The 17,467-nt window shown below is 55.4% G+C and overlaps 1 long non-coding RNA gene across 2 annotated transcripts in view; it reads left to right on the top strand.

Moving 5' to 3' along the window:
• Positions 1–6,584: 6,584 nt before the first annotated feature.
• The window catches only part of LOC139185390 (uncharacterized), a 35,327-nt gene continuing 24,444 nt past the window's right edge, over positions 6,585–17,467 (top strand). The window contains exon 1 of one of the 2 annotated variants that reach the window (XR_011569023.1): positions 6,585–6,869. This is a non-coding gene — a long non-coding RNA (uncharacterized lncRNA). Of the gene's footprint in view, positions 6,870–11,072; positions 11,618–17,467 lie in introns of those variants that run through there. The other variant, XR_011569024.1, reaches the window with a different exon arrangement.

Raw genomic sequence — 17,467 nt, 5'->3', positions numbered from 1 at the left:
GGGAACACAAGACCTCAAAGGGCGGGCGTGCAGAGACTGCGTCAGGTACAGGGGCAGGCCTATGGGTGTGAGCTACCAGGGTAGACCCAGCCCAAGAGCAGCAGGACGGCTCTGGAGTAATCCAGACCCGGCAGAGAACTTTTCCTCTCTCTGTGCCTTTAGCTCAGTTGGTAAAGAATCTGCCTGCAATGCAGGAGACCCCGGTTGGATTCCTGGGTCAGAAAGATCCACTGGAGAAGGGATAGGCTACCCACTCCAGTATTCTTGGGCTTCCCTGGTGGCTCAGCTGGTAAAGAATCCACCTGCAATGTGGGAGACCCTGGTTCGACCCCTGGGTTGGGAAGATTCCCTGGAAGAGGGAAAAGCTATCCACTCGAGTGTTTTGGCCTGGAGAATTCCATGGACTGTATAGTCCATAGGGTCACAAAGAGTCGGACACAACTGAGCGACTTTCACTTTCAGAAAATAAGAATGAGTACACTTTCTCTTCTGTGTTATTGATGACTCTGGGTCCCCCACTACCCAGATGTCACTTCCTCTCTTGAGACACACCTGGCCTGCCTGGGAATCCAGAAGTGGAGAACTCCTTTCTGTAAGGAGCCTCTGGGAGGTGCCAACCCCATTTCCATTCCAGGTCCTGCCAGGCCACAAGCCTCAGTTTCCTCTGAGGCCAACAGGGCCTGAGCAGGGCTCCCTGTTCAGAGGCTGACCACTGGTTACAGTGAGGTCAGTCCATCAGTTCAGTCGCTCAGTTGTGTCCGACTCTTTGTGACCCCGTGGACTGTAGCACGCCAGGCCTCCCTGTCCATCACCAACTCTCCGTTTTTACTCAAACTCATGCCCATTGAGTCTGTGATGCCATCCAACCATCTCATCCTGTCATCCCCTTCTCCTGCCTTCGATCTTTCCCAGCATCAAGGTCTTTTCCAATGAGTCAGTTCTTTGCATCAGGTGGCCAAAGTATTGGAGTTTCAGCTTCAGCATCAGTCCTTCCAATGAATATTCGGGACTGCTTTCCTTTAGGATGGACTGGTTGGATCTCCTTGCAGTCCAGAAACTAGACAAAGTGTTCATGTCCTGGCTGTGTGGCTGTGGTGTCACCTCTGAGCCCAGAGGATGTTTCCTGCTTCTGACTTGTCAGTCCTGTCTTCTCCATCCCCCCGCCCCAGACTGTGGGTCCAGTAAGATAAGGATCATGACTTATCAGTGCTTTGGAAAGGATTCCTGTCAAAGGAGGCCCATAAGGGAATATCCTTAGTGGAGATTTACTCCCAGGGGTACACCCGGGGCACAGGAAGCTGCTAAGTCCTCTTTCTCCCCCAGGACCAGTCTTTCTGCTCCCCTAGCCCTCACTCCATCTCCATGAGCTGGTCCCGAGGCTCTGGCCTGGCCCTTCCAGCTTCGGGGTGGGGAAAATAGAAAGTGAAAGTGGCCCTGGGAAGGAGGTCACCCCAGGGAGCACGCAGCCTGCCAGCTGCCTGCAGAGGGACCCCAGTAAGGGAGGGCAGCTCCTGGCCCCCAGGCCCCCTGCCCTGGGGGACCTGCACAGCTCTCAGCCTGGCCCGGGCCTGGGGCTCCTTCCTGCGGCAGCCCCGGGCAAAGCAGGATGACTGAGCAGTGAGAGGGTGGCCTGAGGCCACTGCTTCAGAGTCTTTTGTCCTGACTCAACCTCCTGCGTGGGGGAGAGAAGGGGAGGGAGGCCCTGGCAGCAGGGGTTTGTCCTGTGGGGTGGGTCAGGAGCCAGAGTGGCCGGCTTGGCTCCCGAGTCGGGTCAGGATGCTGTCTGTCTCAGCCCAGGCGGCTCTCTGCAGGGCCCCCTTCAAAAGGGAGCCCCAAGGTGTGGGTGGGGGCAGAGGAAAGTGACAGCAACAAGACAATAGTCTCAGTCAGCTTCCAGCCAACCACAAGCTGGCCCGCGCCAGCCAGGTGCCTCACGAGATCGCAGCCTGGAAATAACACCTGGGCCACTGGCCCATCCTCGTTGTTCTTCTGTTTGTTCAAGAAAAAATTTTGAGTGTTCTTTGTGCACAAGACGCTGTTCTAGACACAGGGGGCAAGCCATGGAAACAGACATATGAAAAAATCCCTGCCTTCATGGAGCTTACATTCTAGTGGAGGGGAAAACAGCCAACAATCAAAGAAAAATAGTACAGTAAGTAAAATATTAACATAATAAAGTAAAATAACTGAAACAGTACATAAGCTGGTGATAGATGCTGGAGAAAAATAAAGAAGGGAAAGAGGAAAGGGGTGCTGAGGTGGGGACAGGTTTGTAATTTTAAGTGGAGAGGGTACCTTGCTGAGAAGGGGACATTGATTCTGATTCAGTGTCTCTTTAATTTGTGTGAAAAATCAAGGATGCAGATATGATTATCATCATCCCCCTGAAGGTGAAGGAAATCAAACCCAAGGACGAGTCCAAGGTCAAATGTCTGGGAGGTGGAAGAACTAAAGTTTGAGCCGAGGCTGTGTCTGTGTCTGTAACCACCACGTGCTCTTGGGCAAACTGACAAAGAGAGGACAGAATGGAAGGGAAGAGGGAAATAAAGGCCGTATGGGGGCCTCGCAATGGTGGCCATCTGTTTTCCAAACTGAAAATCAGAACACGATCTGAAAAGATTTTCCTGTTGCTCATAATGAGAGTGGCTGCCTGGGAGAGGTGGTTTGGATGCTAGCCTGAGTGGTGGGATTTCTGAGACATTCCAGTGGCTTGTGGGGCCCACGAGGCAGTCCAGGGGTAGGGCATTGCCATGGCAACCCCAGCCTAGCCTCAGGGCCAAGAGCCTGGTGCGGGGCCACATGGCAGAGAAGCCACACTGGGCATGGACCCGAGACTCTGCGGGCCCAGGGCAGCCAACACTGAGCAGACAGTGGAAAGTGGGGAAGGGGATGGCCCACAGCCCATGTTCTGGGCCAGTTGGGAGGATGGGCTGGCAGGTTCCAGAAAGCCCCCTGGCAGGCATCTGAGAGGCATGTGGGGCAAGAACCTAGGCTTTCCTGTTGGACAAGTCTGGCTTGGAATCCTCCAGCTCTCTGGCCCTGAACAAGTCACACAACTTTGATGAGCTTTTCTCTCCATCTGTGAAATGGGGATGTTCACTCGCCCCCAGATAGTTGCAAAGATCATCACATTTTGAGATACTGCATGAGTTGTACACCAGGCTGCAGACCTCAGACGTGGTTCCTGCTGTTTGCCTCCACCCCGTGGGGCACTGGGGACCTGCCAAGGTGGTGAGCGGGTGAAAGGGGAAGAACTGTGGGGCTTGGGAAACGGATGGCCCGGTCAACCAGGGCATGGCAGGTCCCAGCCAAGCCCTGCACGTGGGCTGGGGCTTAGTCAGCAACCAAAGAACAATGTCCGCCCCAAACAGCCAGGCCCGCAGTGCGAGCCCTTCCCCCAGCTCCCACCACTGTGTAACCGTAGTGCCCTGGTCCATAGGCCTCTCCACGTGCTCACACCTGCTCTGGCATCCTGGGGGCTCCAAGGCCCACCATGCCCTCTGCTCAGGTGAGCAGCAAGGTGCCCCAAGGTGGAAGAAGGCCACGCCCATTGCTCCTGCGGGTGTTGCTTTCCTTTCTGCCAGGGTGCCTGAACTTCCCAGTAAACTCCTGGCTGCCCCCGCTACTGCTTCTGGAAGATTGTCCTTGAAGAAGGGAAAGAACAAGGGACTTAAAGGCTTTTGCATCCCTCCCATTTCCATGGGCTGAGGTGCACCTGCTCTGGCCACAGCGATGGCAGAGTTGAGGGCAGCTGGAATCCAGCCCAGTTTTTACCAACAATTCATTGTGTGACCTTGCGCATCCTTTCTAGGCCTCCTTTCCTTCGTCTGTAAAGTGAGGGGGTTAGACTAGATCGTCTCTCAAGTCTACCTGTAACATCTAAATGATGGTGAAACTGTTTACCTCAGATTGGGACTCGAACCCATATGGCTGGGACTTGAACTCAGCCAAAACCCTGCTTGGGACTTGAACCCATGTGGCTAGGACTTGAACCCAGCCAAAACCCACAGTACCTGGTTCCAGGACATAATGAAGCTCAGGTTCTTGATGTCTCATCACAGAAAGAATTCAGTGAGAGACAAAGTGATAGGTAAGTGGATTTATTCAGATACAGAGAGACGCACACTCCACAGACAGAGTGTGGGCCACTGCAGAGGGTGAATGCAGCCGTGAAATTTGGTATGGTTAGTTTTTATAGGCTGGGTAATTTCATATGCTAATAAGTGGGAGGATTATTCCAACTATTTTGGGGAAGGGGTGGAGATTTCCAGGATTTGGGCCACCGCCCACTCCTTGGTCTTTTAGCTGTGGAACTGTCCTGGTGTGTTGATTGAGGATTAAGGTCTAGTCTTGTCTGCCATCTTGGTCCCATTTGATTCTAATCGGTTTTTGTTGTGTCCTCGGGCTATATCATTCTTTCAAAAGTTGTGCCTTGCCCCTTTCCCTCCTGTTACAATGGCATGCGCTGAATTTCATCCATTTGTTCGTTCCTGGCACTTATCACTGTATTTTGTTTGTTTGCTAGTTGTCTGCCTTACTCCACGCCAGTTACACGAGGGAAGGGGTTTTGTTTGCTTTGTTCACTGCCGTATTTCTGCCACCTCCAAGAGGGCATGATGGAGGGTGGGAGCTTGCATTTGACTGAGTCATGGCAGGAAACCGATGGCTGCAGGCTCGAACGGGGACCCCTCAGAGAAGCCACCCCTCAGAGACAAGGCAAGGAGGACTGAAGAGTACCCAGGGCTCACCACAGGGTAGGGGGTGGGCCTAAGGAAGTGTGGCCAAGCTGCGCTGTAGGAGGGGACAATGGGGGGACAAGAGCTGAGGCCTGTGGCTGGAGGAAACAGCAGCGTCATCCTATGTCCCAACAGGGAAGTGAGTGGGGAGTAGAGACCCCTACTCTTTCTCCTCCTGCTTCTAACCTCGGGCCACAGTATCCTCTTGGCTGAATCCAAGCAGAAGCTAGAGAGCAAGAGAGCTCCCTGGCACAGTCCTTAGAGGTCAGGATCCTGGGCACAGACAGGGTGGGGAAGGGCAGACTTGGATCTGGAGGGGGATATATGGCGGCCATTCACTGTGCGTGTGATAAACATTGGCTGAGCACTTGCTCCATGTCAGAGTTTGCACACTGGAGACAAAAATGTGATGCGAACGTTGGCAGAGCAAGGGCTCTGTCTGCCCTGAAGGCAGCTCGAACATCCCTCGCCTGGTTCTGGAAAGAGCCCCCCCCCCCCCCAACCCCGCCACCACGACACACACACACACCCTTCCCTCTGCCAGAGGGCCTCCCTTCACTATCTGATTTGGGGGCAGCAAGTAGGTAAATCAGTCTGATTTACAAATTACATTGACAAATGGAAATGAGGGCGAACTGTTGAAGGAGGGGGAGGGGCTCAGGAAGGCAGGGTGTGTAGGGGCTTGGAGTCGGGGGAGGGTGTGGGGGTGCGCTGGGTGATGGGAACTGGTGGCCTGAGTCATGAATCAGCCCACAAGAAGGTGACCCTGGAGTTGTGGTTCAGGCTCCAGAGTTTGAAGGGTTCTAATCCCACTCCATCAGTCTTTTGATCTTGGGCCTTGGTTCGGTTTCATCACCGCCGAAAATGGGTGAAGGGGTGGATATATAGGGTGTAGGAATTTGGGGAGGATTAAAGGAGAATCTGCAAAAGGTCTAGCCCGGTGTCTCTGGGGACACCAAGAACACTATTATTATAATTAGAAACAAGGGCTACCATCGCTCCTCCCCACCACTCCCCGCCCCCACCCGAGCACTATTCCATTTCTCTCTGGCAAGCTATCGCCACCCCCTCTCCAGCTCCATTTAGTTCTGAATGTTTTAGGTCATTCTATGCCTGGCGTTCTGCCAAGGCTCTGACAAAGACAGGAGTTTCTGCTCATTCATCCTAATGCAAGTTTCTGCGTTTAGGACAATAGGGGGAAAAAAAATGCATGAAAGGGCTCGCTGCCTGTGGAGGGGAAATCTGCTTAGAATTGAAAATCTGAGTTCTTCCTTGGCCCAGCTCTCTCCTCCCAGCGCTTTGGCAAAGGCTGGCTGGGAGAGGAAGAGGAGGGGGAGGAAGGAGGGGTGCGGGGGAAGACCCAGCCTAGGACCAACGAAGGGCGGGCTGGGGGTGGGGGGCAGGGGCGAGGCCCCGGCTCGCTCGGGTGAATGGGTTTCGGGTGGCTGAGGAAGCCTGCCAAAAAGGCAGAGGGAAAAGGCTAGGCCCCGGGTGGCGCTGCCGCGGCACAGTTTCCATGGCAACACCAGTTGCGGCTGGGGCCAGGCTCCTGGCCGCCTCCACTCAGCTCGCAGAGGAGGACGCATCTGACAGGTCGCCTTGGCCCCGTGCGTCACCAGCCGGTGCCACCCTGTTCTAGGCACCAGTGCTGCCGCTCCCTGGGGGAGATGGGGTCCAGGAAGTTGCCCTACAAGCCTCTGGATAATGCCCAGGCTTTATTCAGGCTGGGATGGAGACACGGCTCGCCATGGAGCCAGACAGGCGGAGCTGGGGATGGGGCCATGGACGCGGACAAACCAGGCCCTCCCCAGCCCCTCCCCGCCCCTCCCCCCGCACCCCGGAGGCCGGTGGGCCTTCAGGAGACAGGGCCAGGCCAGATGTGTTTGTTAAAGATGCCTCTGGAGGGCCCTGGAGGATGGATGAGGTTGGTGGAGGTGAGAGGTTTGGTTAGGGTTGGATGGATGAGAGGTTAAGGAGAGGTTACAGGGAAATCCAGCAGAGGGACAATGGCCTGACCTAGGGCACCAGCAGGAGCCGGGGGAGATGAGAGCTCTTTAAGAAGTGACTGTATCTGGTGCTTGGATGCAAAGGGTGATGAACTGGAGGAGCCCAGCACATCTCCCAGAGCGGCAGGTAGGTGGGGCTGTCTCCGTGTCTCCAACATGGAGAATGGGGAGAGGAACCCTTTCAGAAGAGGACTCCTTCATACCATTCTTATCTAGCTTCTCCCTCGGCCTCTGAGCCCACCAAGAACTAGATCACAGCACAGTTGTTTACATTTGACAAAAGGGGAAGAGATAAGAAAGTGGGGGAAACAAAATATACAAGGGCGCTCCACTCTGATTGTTTCCGACCAGGGTTCCTGGCTTCCTTAACCAGTGGAAATTGACCACAGAGGCCAGACATGAAATTTACACAAGGTTTTACTGGGGCTCTTGCCTCAGCAGAGGGAGCGCGAACAAACAGGTTCCCTTGCTTTCTTGCTCCTGGAGAGGAGGGAAAGCTGGTTCCCTTTTTGGGGTGAGGGTAGGGATGTGTCCAGGGGTCAGGCCTGAGGGGTGGCTTAGGTTATTTGCCCACCGCTTAGGTGGTATCGTGTGCAGGGGCATGCACATGTGCAGTACAAACTGCTTTTGCTCCTTAGGTTATTTGCCCACCGCTTAGGTGGTATCGTGTGCAGGGGCATGCACATGTGCAGTATAAACTGCTTTTGCTCCTTAGGTTATTTGCCCACCGCTTAGGTGGTATCGTGTGCAGGGGCATGCACATGTGCAGTACAAACTGCTTTTGCTCCTTAGGTTATTTGCCCACCGCTTAGACGGTATCGTGTGCAGGGCATGCACATGTGCAGTATAAACTGCTTTTGCTCCTTAGGTTATTTGCCCACCGCTTAGGTGGTATCGTGTGCAGGGCATGCACATGTGCAGTATAAACTGCTTTTGCTCCTTAGGTTATTTGCCCACCGCTTAGGTGGTATCATGTGCAGGGCATGCACATGTGCAGTATAAACTGCTTTTGCTCCTTAGGTTATTTGCCCACCGCTTAGGTGGTATCGTGTGCAGGGCATGCACATGTGCAGTATAAACTGCTTTTGCTCCTTAGGTTATTTGCCCACCGCTTAGGTGGTATCGTGTGCAGGGGCATGCACATGCGCAGTACAAACTGCTTTTGCTCCTGACTCCCTTGTTTTTGCTCCAGGTTCCTCAAACCTGGCAGATGGTTTCTTGGTCTCCTTGTATCTTTTGTCCAGAGTTTGTCTGCGACTGCCCAAGCAGATAGTTATTTTCAGTCCCATATGGTTTCTTTGTATTTTGTTGCTGGAGGAGAGGTGTGTCCAGGTGCAAGCATTGCAGCTCTGCAGCAAAGCGACCCATGTCCCAGCCTGTCTCAAAAGACACACTGTCCCCTGGATGCGTGCAACCTGAAGGAGCCGGTGCTCAGACCAAGCGGTGCTGGCCCCTCAAATGCAGATGGGTATCTGGTGGAATTTTGTCACCACTTTGTCACCAAACAAGTGCAGTCTTTCTGTTTTGTCTTGCTTTGGTCATCTTGGTATCCAAATCATTTGTTACGGTTCTATTTTATTTTTACTCCCTGCGGAATTCCTTTCACAAACCTTGTGTCAGGGTGGAACCCTGTTTCCTGTGCCCTGAGACAGGTCTACCTGTGAGAGTATCTGTTTGCAGCCCCCTCCCTTGTTCTAAGTAAGTGGATGGGGCAAGTGGGCATTGAACACGGAGGACCTGGCTGTGCTGACCTTGGGCTCTACAGGAGGAATCTCTGCCACTTTCCTTTATGCAACAGACCCCTGTGTCTAAAGGGCTCAGTGGATACAGAACTTCCCAGGGACACAGCTACCTATGTCGTTTTTATGGGGACCCAGCTAGCCAAGGGTGCACTTCATTGGCTCCCTCCCACCTACTCTTGTCTTTCTACTCATAACTCCTTGGTTCTTGGTGAGAAAATGGTGGCGGATAAGGGGGAGTTTGGGTTATCCAGGGCAGCTCTGTGTTCCCAGCTCTCAGACCTCCCTGATCACCTTCTCTAATATCCTACCTCCCTCTAACTCTACTCCCAAGACCTAGTTTCTGCTTTTGCTGTATTCTCACCACCTTCTGTAATTATTTTGTTGTTAACGTGATTATTATCAAAGGTTTATGGTGTGAGTGTACGGTCCTTGAAGCAGGGACTTTGTCAGTATGGTTCACCACTAAAGTTTCAATCCCTTAGAATGGTTTCTGGCCATCAGAAAGTGCTCAGTTTTTGTGAAGGAAGAATTACTAAGTGAATGAGTGGACAGACAAACCCAAGAGAACCGGCCAGTTTTTCTTCAATGCATTCCTTCTCTGATGGAGTTCAGGAGGCCCTTGGGTGATTTTTTTCCCATTTTCATCTCTCTGTTTCCAAGGAGGGCTGGACTCCAGATATTCCTGTGTATTTGGCAAGGGTATTATTTATCATCCAACACACATTTGTTGTGTGCCCATGGGTGCCAGGCCCACCGTGAAATGCAGCAAGTTCAGCAACGGAGCAAGACAAACAGGGTTCCCGCTCTCGTGAAGCTGATACGTTAGTGTGGCAGCCAGACAATAACACGAATGAGTGACTAAATACATTGTGACACAGATGAAATGAAAAAAGCCCTGTAATGGAGGATCTAATAAAAGCAGGGTAGTCACAGAAGGTCTTTCTGAGAAGGTAATGCTCTAGCTGAGACCTGAAGGTTTGGAAGGAGCCAGGCCTGTGAAGAGATAACGGAGTGATGATGTTCCAGGGCGCGAGGCCAGCAAGTGCAAAGGCCCTGAGGCGGGAAGAGATTTGGTGTGCTCCAGAAGGCCGGTGGTCAGGGAGATGGGGCAGAACCTGGTGTTGAAGGGCCTTATAGCTTATGGTGAGAAGTTTGGTTTTTTAACTGAGGTATATTGGCAACCAGACTTCCTTAGTGGCTCAGTGGTAAAGACTGTTGTTGTTTAGTCGCTAAGTTGGGTCCAACTCTTTTGCAACCCCATGGACTGTAGCCCGCCAGGCTTCTCTCTCCATGGGGTTTCCCAGGCCAGAATACTGGGGTGGGTTGCTGTTTCCTTCTCCAGGGGATCTTCCCAATCCAGGGATCAAACCCACTTCTCTCGCACTGACAGATGGATTCTTATGCAGGAGAAGCAGGTTTTATTCTAGGGTCAGAAAGATTCCGTGGAGAAGGAAATAGCAGCCCACTCCAGTATTCTTGCCTGGGAAATCTCATGGACAAAGGAGGCTGGCGGGCTGCGGTCCATGGGGTTGCGGAAGAGTTGGACACCACTTAGCGACAACACAACAACACACTGACAACCACTGTCAGGTTTTCCCAGGTGAACGATGGGTTCTGACTCACGCTTTGGCTTCTGGATAGAGAGTGATTTGGGGGTGGGGTGGAAAGCAGGATCTGGAAGTGGAGAGAGGAAGTGAGTGGCAACTTCGGTTAGGGTGCTGGCCACAAGCAAAGTGGGTGGAAAAGAGACCAGGCAGGGTTTGGGGGTGGGGGTGGGAACTGAGGGGACCTGTCAGGGTGGAGACGGGGAGGGAATGAGATGCGTCTCCACGATGCCCAGCTCTCTGGCCTGAGGAATCCAATCAATCTGGTGAGCAACACAGGGCTCAGCTGCTGTCAGAGAAAGACCTGGTGTCCCTCCAGAGTCTACTAGGGCTGGGCAGGAAAAGACTCCACTTCTGCTACATAAAGAGCCCCCCGTGTGCATGGCACGACGTGGGGGTCACGAGCAGAGTTGTTAAGTGTTGGTGTTATCCACCGTGCTGCATGGCTTTGAATCATCTAATTCTTTCCCCCGTTCTGGCGTTTGAAAGCATGCCTGGACCCAGTAGTTTGGAGATAGAGTGCTCTACCTCTCAAGGGCCTTTCTGCTGAAGGGGAGCAGCTTCAGGCTCCAGAGGGCAGAACCAGATGGTGGGAGGCACAAGGATGTGGATTCTAGCTCAACAGAGCAAGGAAGAGATGGCTGATAACCAGAGAGCTTTCACAGGGATGAGCCTCCCATCTCTGGGTGTATTCAAGCAGAGCCTGTCAACCCAGGAGCCCAGTCAACAAGGAGACTGGGTTCCTGTGGTTGTGAACACCCCTTTCCTCTAGCCCACCACCCCCCGCCCTGCAACCCACATTTCAGGAGTTCAGCAGCTGCCGCCTCCCATGGTGGGCACAAAAACCCCTCTGCCGGTTAGCTAAGACTAAGCAGCTAAGTCACAGCTAAGCCTGCCCTGCTTGCTCTGGGTTTAACAATCTCTGCTTTCTCCCTGCCTGTCGTGGCCAGGGGAAGAGCAATCCCCAGCGTGGGTGGAGCGGTGGGGCCCGGCTGATGCCTTGCAGGCCTGTCCGAGGCCTCTCCGCTTTTCAGGAAAGGGTGTCCTCCGTCTGCAGGGCTACTGCAGCCGGGCGTGCTCGCCAGACTCCTGCGGGGGCATTCCAGGGGCCTCGTGGATATGAGGAGGGGGCTCTCCTGCCCTAAGGGATGGGGGGCAACCTCAGCTCCCCGACCTCTCCCATCAGCACCCCTAGATGGACAGAACTCTACCCGGCAAGTCCTGGGGGCCTGGGACCTGCACAGGCGGAGAGACTACAGGCCGTCTGGTCCCAGCTGCGGCGGAGGGTGGGTTAACACTTCCAGCAGGCTCTGAACTCTGCCAGGCGTGACTGCTTGGCTCCAGGGCCAGTCTCAGCTGCTGCAGTGAATCCCTTTGAGCTTCCAGATGGAAGAGAGTTGGCACGTAGTGCCCCCCTCCGGGGAGGGCCATGGTGTCCTGCTTGTAGGGGGACCAGGATCCTTGGTGTGAAGGAGCTGTCCTTCAGGGACAGGACTGCAAACTCCTCTTCTGTCAAAGCGCTGATGATGGTAATGAAAGGAATAATGCCAGGCAGGAGGGAGGGTATGAGTGGCCCTGCTGGAGGAGCTGCCATGGGGAGGGGAGGGGGTCACCTAGCTGGGGTGGGCTTCCCCTTCCCTTGGCTGTGGCCCCACACTTGGGGGCCAGTGTGGAAACAGCAGATGAGCATTCCTGACTTCTCAGATTGGAGGCCCAGTTGAGAGCAGACGGGTTGTAGGTGGGTGGGTGGGGGTGCTGGCTGGGGCCGCCCTGCAGGGTGGGGTGGCAGTGGGGCCTCCAGGTTGTCCTGGCCAGCTGACCCTGTTATTTTTAGCTCTGGAATGCTCCTCCCAAGCCCCCTTCTGTTCTGTTTATCTTGCTTTTGTGTCTGTGTTCCTCTCCAGGAAACCAGTGCAGCAGGAGTGGGATAAAGGGAGGGAAGCGGGGAGGAGATTGGGGAGGGGGGCTGATGGAATGGGAGAGTTTGGTGAGGGCCTGGGCTGGAGGAAGAGGTGGGTGCAGCTCCAGCCCGCCCCTTCCCCTCGCCCAGGGGCTACATCTTTCTCTTTTTCTGCATTTCTTGGGGTCGGGGCCCCCAGGAAGCCTTCCTCCTCCTCCACCACCCCGATACACACACTTGTCGTCAGCCTAGGCCTTGGGCAGTCCCGTCCTCTCAGCTGTCTCCTTGGGACCTTGGGTGAGGTCAGACCTAGATGAGGGGTGGGAAGGGACAGCCCCCAACCCCTGGCCCTGGGTCAGGACACTCTGGGATCCCCTGAAGGAACTCCTCTGTGAAAATGGCGTGGGCAGGGGCACTGGCTGAACTCGGCTCTCAGTCCTTGTAAAATGGGAACGACAGCCACTCCTCTCTGTGAGGGGACTGTCGGGGGCTGCAGGAGATGGATATGAAGCCGTCCTGACACCAAGGGGAAGCTGCGAGTCTGTGCTTAGGGGGTCAGTCGCATCCCATGGGGGGCCTCCCGGGGAGGCGGTTCAGCAGTGCTTAGAGGAAGCCACCTGCCTCCCCACAGCCTCCCTTAGTCGCTGCTTGGCTGCTGAAGCTCTGGTTACAGGCGTGTGTCACTCACCCACCTGCTCCTCTCCCTCCCCCGCCTCTCGGGTGCTGGTGTGCACCCTGCTGGGGACAGGGAACACCTGCATGGGCTGCCAGAGGCGGGGGCTTCCAGAAGATAGCCACCTCCTGCCAGCAGAGGGGAGGGGGTGGTGTGGGAAGGGGAGGGGGGTTTAATCCTGAAGTTTCCACGATGATTTTTCCTGAGTCAGGTGGGTGCACTGTCTCTTCCTGTCTTTTCCTTTAAGCCACCTTCTAGGGACAGGCCATCAGCCCTCAGAGAGGGCCTGGCGACACCTGGAACCGGAACTCCAGGGAAGAGGCCCCCACGATGACGGTCAGCAGTGAGCCTTGGTCCTCCTGGGGGTGCTGAAGGAGCAGCAGAGGCATTCTGGCCACTAGCTGCGGTCAGAGGGTCAGTTGATAAATGGCTGTGCAGCCTTGGAAACTGTGCGCAAAGCGAGGTGGGCTTGCCCAGAGCAGTCCTGGGTGCAGGCGAGGGAGAGGGAACCATCTGGGGCGCCCACTGTCCCCGGGGCGGGCAGGGGGCCTGACACCACCTAGAGACGGAGGAGAGGCAGCAGCTGCTGTCCCCGGAAAGGCACTGACCTTTAGAACAGGAGACAGAAATAGCTGGGGAGAGGAGAAGAGAACCATGCGGGGAGGTGTCCAGGCTGGGCAGGGGCAGGCCCAGACACAAGAAAGGGAAGAAAGCGCTGCTCCAGACACTCACTGTGCTGGCATTTCACGCACTTTCACTTATTCCCGCCCGCCCCCCTCTCCAGCCTGCGGGTACTGGCATCACCATTTCGCAGATGAGAAGACTGAGCCTCAGAGGGGGTGTGGCCAGGCTGGTAATCGGCAGAACTGGGACTGAACCAATCCCAGCTGGCCTGGCAGTCCACTCCTCTACAATGCCTCCGGGCCCCCTCCCGTTCCTAATTACCCCACCTCGCTGGGGTGTTGTGGGGTGGGGATATTTAGCTGAACTGGCACTTGCCGCTGGTCTGACATGAGGGAAGAGGAAATCCTGTCATTGAGGCCTGCTGCTAAGTCATTTCGGTCATGTCCGACTCTTTGCGACCCCATGGACTGTAGTCCACCAGGCTCCTCTGTCTGTGGGATTCTCCAGGCAAGAGTACTGGAGAGGGTTGCCACGCCGTCCTCCAGGGGCCCTTCCCGACCCAGGGATTGAAGCTGCATGTCTTGATGCCTCCTGCATTAGCAGGCGGGTTCTTTACCCCTCTTGCCACCTGGGAAGCCCCAGTAGGGCCTGGAGTCCTTGAAAAGTGAACCGCAACTACTGTTGTTTCTTAGGTGACCCAGAGCCCCTGCATTTTGGGGCCTGTGAGCCCCAAAATCGCCTGTGAGCGATTTTCCTTCCCTTCCTTCCTCACAGAGAGAGGGATGGTCACTAGCTTCCCACCCACTTCCCCTCAATTGTGCTGGGCCGAGTCTCGGGAGACCCCTCCCCTTCGACAGTGGCAAGGATGAGCTTGTTGAAAGGCCCTTGCTCAAGCCACAGGGGGCCGGAAAGGAAGGTGAGAAGAGCAGACTCAAAAATAATGCCGGCTGGCTGGCTGGTGCCCCCCTCTCCCTCCCCACGGACAGCTCCCCAGCCTGGGCAGCTCCCAGCTGTTTCTGCTTATCTGAAGCCAGGGAGGCTGGTTGCCTGGATACCAGAGCTCCTGATTAGCAGTTAGGTCCTTCTGGGGCAGGCGGAGCTGCGCATCCACAGCCAGCTGGGCGTGGTATCCCCAGGCTTGGCTGAACCAGCTCTTGGAAAGGTGGTGAAGGAGGATTCAGGCAGGCGGCAGGGATTGGGGTGGGGGGCGCACTGAGGAAAAGACCCCCTTTGCCAGGAGTTGGCTCAAAGTGATGCTTTACACTCAGAGAATCTGGGCCTTGCCACTTGCTGGCTGTTTGACATTGGTCCTGTGAACCTCTCTGAGCCTGTTTCTCTGCTTCAAAGAGTGGTTTAAAGAGTAAATATGATGATTAGCTGAGTGCTCAGAGCACGGTGACCTTAACCCTTTGCCCCCACCTGCTACAGTGGGGCCCCTGTGGACCCTGTTGTCCATGTCCTCCAGGGAAGCTGTGTGCGGTCCTCCCCGTGGCACCTAGAGCAGCCTGGGGACTGCAGGCTGTGGAGCCAGGCAGGCACTGGTCCAGCCCTGCCTCCTCATTTTGGTGCCCTCCCCACTCCTATGTGTAGCTGGGGGCTGGGAGACAGGCCCGGGGTAGAGTAGAGAAGACTGGACCAGAGGGCTCTTCTGAAACCCACGCAGAGCAGGCCGTGGGTCTGGATGGAAATCAGCAAATGGCTAAAAGGCCCTGGTGATCCTTGAGGTGTGTGTGGTCATCACAGACGCTCTTCTTGACCCTCCTGCCTTAAGAAAAGGGCAGAAAAGGAACGGGGTGGCGGGGGTGAGGAGGGGCACCATTTCCCTGGGGCCTGGCTCGCTCTCTCTCTCTCTGAATGGAGCAGGAGATGAGGCTGTGTCAGTAGCACAGGGAGTGGAGCCCATGAATAATGCAGAGAGTAGCTTGGGGCCACTAGAAAATGGTCACCAGCCCATCAAAGCAGAAAGTGGGCCTCGAATACAGAGTGGAGGGGAGCCTGGGGGCTGGAGTGGGAAGGGAGGGCTTGGCGCTGCCCTTGGGGCTCTGGGCTGAGACTCGCTGTCCCTGCCTTGGTCCTGGGGTTGCATGGATCTCCCCATGGCACCTAGAGCAGCTTGGGGACTGCAGACCGGGCCTGACTGCTGGCCTGGCCTTGCAGCTGGTTAGGGCAGGAGGCAGTGCCTAGCCATCAGTACTCTTCTAAGCAGGGCAGTTCAGTTCAGTCTCTCAGTCATGTCTGACTCTTTGCGATGCCATGGACTGCAGCATGCCAGGCTTCCCTGTCCATCTCCAACTCCTGGAGTTTACTTAAACTCATGTCTATCGCGTTGGTGATGCCATCCAACCATCTCATCCTTTGTCATCCCCTTCTCCTCCTGCTGTCAGTCTTTCCCAGCATCAGGGTCTTTTCCAATGAGTCGGTTTTTCGCATCAGGGGGGCCAAAGTATTGGCGTTTCAGCTTCGGCATCAGTCCTTCCATTGAATATTCAGGATTGATTTCCTTTAGGATGGACTGGCTGGATCTCCTTGCAGTCCAAGGGACTCTCAAGAGTCTTCTCCAACAGTTCAAAAGCATCAATTCTTTGGCACTCACCTTTCTTTATAGTCCAACTCTCACGTCCATACATGACTACTGGAAAACCAAAGCTTTGACTAGATGGACCTTTGTTGTAGACTTAGAGATAAACTCGCTCAGGCAAATTTCCAGAAGCTTGGGAACTGGGGAAACTCTAAGAGAGGGATGATGCTTAAGAGTCAAGGGAAGACAGTGAACCCCATCATGAGGGGTTTGGGTGGAGGAGACCCCCCAGCTCTCCTCTAGCTTGCCCTAGGCGGCCTCAGAGTTGCACATTTGGAATTTTTTTTTTCCCTGAGTTTAGAGGAAATCTATGGAGGATTTGAATAGAACAGAGACAAGATCAGGTGTGACTGAGCAAATCCACTCGGGCTGCTAGTGGCGACTGCAGGGTGGCCAGAAAACCTGGAGATGTGGATAATGGGATGGTGTCCTGCAAGATCAACAAACCGTTTATTCTGTACTCACTTTTGCCTCCAGCCTTGCTGGTCACACTGTGATCTGGGAGAGCGGGAACGTGGCGGGGAGTGAAGGGACTGTCAGAGGCGTCCAGGGCCAGAGGCTGGTGTGGCCGAGGGCTGGGCGGGGTTTGGGGATTGAAATGACCACATTGAAGTGACTGGCTTAGTTTGCCTGGTGGGGAGAGAGGCCTCAAAGGAGGCTGCTTGGCTTCTGGCCTGGGCAACTGGGTGCTGGGGGTTGGAGATGGGAGCCTAGTATGCAGAAGAGAAGCCCCGAGAGGCTCAGGGAGCTGGGAGGTGATAGCTGGAAATCAGGTCAGGAGTTGGAGACGGGGCCCTGCTGCTGCAATGGGCCCTCTGAGTGGTAGACCAGCAGCCCTGCTCCTGCACACCCCCACCCCACCCCCCAGCCCACAGGAAGACAGGGGCCAGGTGAGGCTCCGTTAAAGTCCTTCTGGCTGGGGCCTGGGGCTCTGGGTAATTGCTCAAAGCCCAGGGCACTCCGAGGCTCGCCTTCCCTCTGCTAGCCGTCGGGCCCTGGAGCAGCCCCATGAGGCTCTTCCCCATGGGCGACACCCCAGGAGAAAGCCTTCCTCCCTCACCACCTCCTTCTCTGCCAGCAAAGTGCCCCGAGGGGCTCTGGTGCCCTGGCAAACACCTGGCAAGGGGTGCCCTGGGGTGTTGCCCTGCAGTGGTGGAGGTTGAGTGCAAGCCTCCCCCTCCAGGGGTGAGTGTTTATGCTCTCAGTTGCCTCCCAGCACTCCTTCTCTAAGGGCTCCTGGGCCTTCTCGCCCCGTCTGCCCACACACAGCTGCGCTGGGAAGGGGTTTCCCGTCAGTCCCCATTGGTGTGCAAGCAATCCAATCACGGGACCAGCAACAGCCTCCAGGGAGGGACAGCCCATGAGTCGCCCGAGCAAGGGAAGAATGGAACAAGATCAGCGAAAATTGGAGGGATGGGATCTTAATCAGGCTGTTTGGGGATGCCCAGAAGGCCAGGAAAGGCCGCAGAAGAGCAGGGTGCTGGAGGGGAAGAAGCTCTGGGGCTGGCAGGAGACGGAGGGTCCCAGCAAGCTGGTGAAGACAGGTGGGTGTCAAGTCAAGTGGGAAACAGGGAAAACAGATCAAGGTGTGCTGGCAAGGTCTG

Source organism: Bos indicus, chromosome 10 (genome assembly GCF_029378745.1).
Source record: "Bos indicus isolate NIAB-ARS_2022 breed Sahiwal x Tharparkar chromosome 10, NIAB-ARS_B.indTharparkar_mat_pri_1.0, whole genome shotgun sequence".
Lineage (NCBI taxonomy): Eukaryota > Metazoa > Chordata > Mammalia > Artiodactyla > Bovidae > Bos > Bos indicus.
This window is presented reverse-complemented; position numbering and strand designations above follow the sequence as displayed.